The sequence below is a fragment of the Kryptolebias marmoratus genome, linkage group LG19 (assembly GCF_001649575.2).
Source record: "Kryptolebias marmoratus isolate JLee-2015 linkage group LG19, ASM164957v2, whole genome shotgun sequence".
Lineage (NCBI taxonomy): Eukaryota > Metazoa > Chordata > Actinopteri > Cyprinodontiformes > Rivulidae > Kryptolebias > Kryptolebias marmoratus.
Genome location: NC_051448.1, coordinates 1,509,851 through 1,512,913, shown reverse-complemented (window position 1 = coordinate 1,512,913; position 3,063 = coordinate 1,509,851). Strand labels below are relative to the sequence as shown.

General features: G+C 47.5%; 1 protein-coding gene and 1 long non-coding RNA gene across 4 annotated transcripts in view; one reads left to right on the top strand and one right to left on the bottom strand.

Moving 5' to 3' along the window:
- The window catches only part of bub1ba (BUB1 mitotic checkpoint serine/threonine kinase Ba), a 21,718-nt gene that overhangs the window by 4,763 nt on the left and 13,892 nt on the right, over positions 1-3,063 (top strand). The window lies entirely within an intron of this gene.
- LOC119617971 lies at positions 5-1,140 on the bottom strand. The gene is made up of 2 exons (XR_005234483.1): positions 323-1,140; positions 5-144 (listed from the first exon to the last, which is right to left on the bottom strand). It is a non-coding gene; the product is annotated as an uncharacterized LOC119617971 (long non-coding RNA).

The following is a 3,063-nucleotide window of genomic DNA, read 5'->3' as shown; positions in this document are numbered from 1 at the left end:
CCCCCCCCCCCCCCCCCCCCTCTCTCTCTCAGTGACGTTTTCTCCACGACTTGGAGGAAATGTTTCCGCTCGCTGCTGAACGCCAGCGGCCGCTCGTCTCTGTCCGTCCTGTCGGAGCTGAAGGAGCAGGTGTCCTCACTTCACCTGTAAAACATAAACACTCACTCGTCTTTGTATTCTTTTCTATGTTCTCCTCAAGTAAAAAACATTTATATATCATCCAGTGTTTCTGCTTCACTTCTGACCGTATCACAGAAACGACACGAGGAAATAATCCTAAAATATTAATAATTTAATAGATTAAAAGTATGGAAAACTTTACCTGAAAGAACCAGCAGAGGGAGCTCTGGAAGCAGCAGATAACATCCTTTAAAAAGAACCGTTCTTTGTAAAATAAAGAACAGAAGATTTTCACATAAACAGCTCCAAACATTAACCCGTAACGGAAGCTTCAGTGGAGCTCATCTGACGTCGGTTCAGTGGGATTATTTTACAGGTTAAACAGAAATAACTCCATGTGTTCTCAAAGTTAAATAAATCAGGACATAAAGAAACTCCCAAACATCTTTAATGTTTTCTGACAGGAAACAGTAAAGTCTGAGCTGAGTTTAAGGTCGGATGTGTCGTTTTGTGTGGAGTAAATGAGATTCTGGTTGTTGAGTCACGTCCCGCTCTGCCTGAGGCGAGAGCGAGGCGTGCTGCAGCCTGCAGAGATCGACTCTTTATCCTGCACTTCTTCACCTCCGCCCCTCTTCTCCTGTAGTTTTAAAAACGTGTTATCTGCAGACACAACATCTGTAAAAAGACTGAAACATCAGGAGTTACTCAGAACGTCTCGGTCCAAAGCGGCCCTGAGGCGCAGCTTGCTCCTGAGCTGAGCTTTGACTTCATGAAGCTGCTTTGAATTTAAAATGTTCAGTCAAACCAGGCTCCGCCTCCTCCCCCCACCTGAGACCAGGTAAGACAGGGACGAGTGATGTGGGGGAGGGAAGGAGGGAGACGGTGGGAGGAGACAGACGAGCAGCAGAGAGAAAGAACCGCAGGAGAACGGCAGAAATCCTGGACTCACCTGGACTCTGCGGCCAGGTGAGTGTTCAATTCAACCAGTTCTGTTCTAAAGGTTCTTTACAGGTTCTTCTGGTTCCACCTGGGACTTTATTCTGAGCTGTAGAGTCTTAGTTTTACCTGTGAGGAACCCTGCAGTAGGTTCTTTACAGAACCTTGATGAACTACTGGAAGGTTCCTTCTTCACAAAGTGAAGAACCATGAGGTGTTCTGCTCCAACTCTGCAGCTCTTCAACAGGAACCGGGTTTGGGTTCCTGAGATCCTGCTGTCATATTTTCACTAGAACTGTTCTAAAAGATCAGAACAACGGGGATCAATGTGGTCGAATGGGAGCTGGATGTATTCTGTTGTTGTTGTTCTTATTTATTTACATTTGAATGATGGTTGTGTTGTTCTACCAAGGATCTTAGGGGTCAAAGGTCTTTGACGTTACTTTGGGGTCAGAACCCTGTTCGGTTCTGCGTGTTCTGGGTTCCGTGTCACGCCTCGCAGTAAACTGATCTGTATGAAAGGCCGACGCGTTGGGCCTCCGTCTGACCTCGTTGAGCAACGGAACCGAGCTGTGATGCTCACACCGGTCTCCCGTCCATCAGCGGAGCTCCAGGCCCATCGCTGCTGAAACAGCTACGCTTTATAAACCAAATGTCTGCTTTTAGGTCCACTCTGCTTCAAACTGTCTCCCAGATTTGGGTTGAACTGGTTTTGGTTCGGTTTCGGACTGGTCTGGAACTTATTTTGGAGCTTTCTTTGGTACGTGTGGCGTGTATAAAAGGCTGGTTTTGGACTCTTTGTCTCGTTTTGGGGACTTTATTACGTATTCTTTGCACAGTTTTTAAATCTGTTACCAGTTCTGCAAAATGAACTGGCTCTGAGAAATGTCTACCTGAAACAGCTTTGTGAAACAAATTATGTTTAATTTAAAATAAGTGTTTTGTTAAAAAAATAAATAAATTCAAACATGAAGCCAGTTTTGTTACCTCAGTATTTAAAGGTTCTCATTGCAAGAGTCAAAAAACAAAAATCAAAGTAAGAAACAAATTCCTCCCAATATTTTCCCTCATGTTGATGGTTGATGTGTTCTTAAACCTTTTCAGTAAAATTTGTGTTCCAGGTGTTAGTTTACGTACAGAAACATCCAACCATGGAAGAGGCTGTTTGGATGTGATGTATTTACACTCAGAGTCATTAAGGGAAGTATGCAGATAAAAGTGCTTTGTTTACATTCAGTGCATACCTGCATTTCAGAACGTCATATCAATATATCTGGAGAACTACCAGCTTTTCAAACAGCTCCACCTGATGAAGATCAGGATCACCTTTTTATGCTGGAAGTCATTCTCTGCAATGAGCAGCTTTGAATGAGGGACTTTCTGCAGCCATCGGGGGGCGCCGTCACTGTGACACCTGAGTGTGAGGCCCAAAGGAGCTCCAGGTGCGCCACTGCTGAGTCTGGGTCCAGTCTGGGTCCAGCCTGGGTCCAGCCTGGGTCCAGCCTGGGTCCAGTCTGAGTCCCAGTCTGGGTCCCAGTCTGGTCCCAGTCTGGTCCCAGTCTGGTTCCAGCCTGGGTCCAGTCTGAGTCCCAGTCTGGCTCCCAGTCTGGCTCCCAGTCTGGGTTCCAGCCTGGGTCCAGCCTGGGTCCAGCCTGGGTCCAGTCTGAGTCCAGACTGGTTCCAGCCTGGGTCCCAGTCTGGTCCCAGTCTGGTCCCAGTCTGGGTTCCAGCCTGGGTCCAGCCTGGGTCCAGTCTGGGTCCAGTCTGGGTCCCAGTCTCAGTTAGATCTGGGTTCCAGTCAGACCGTGGAGTCAGGGTTGGAGCTGTCTGGTCATGCAGTGTTTGATTCCTCAGGTATGTTGGTGAGTCACACCCTGAAAACACACACCTGGTCGACAGCTGACAGACGTCTAAACCAACCATATGATCCCCACGTGGCAGGTTCTGCAACCAGCAGGACCGGGTTTAGAGCTCCAACAGGACCGGGTTTAGAGCTCCAACAGGACC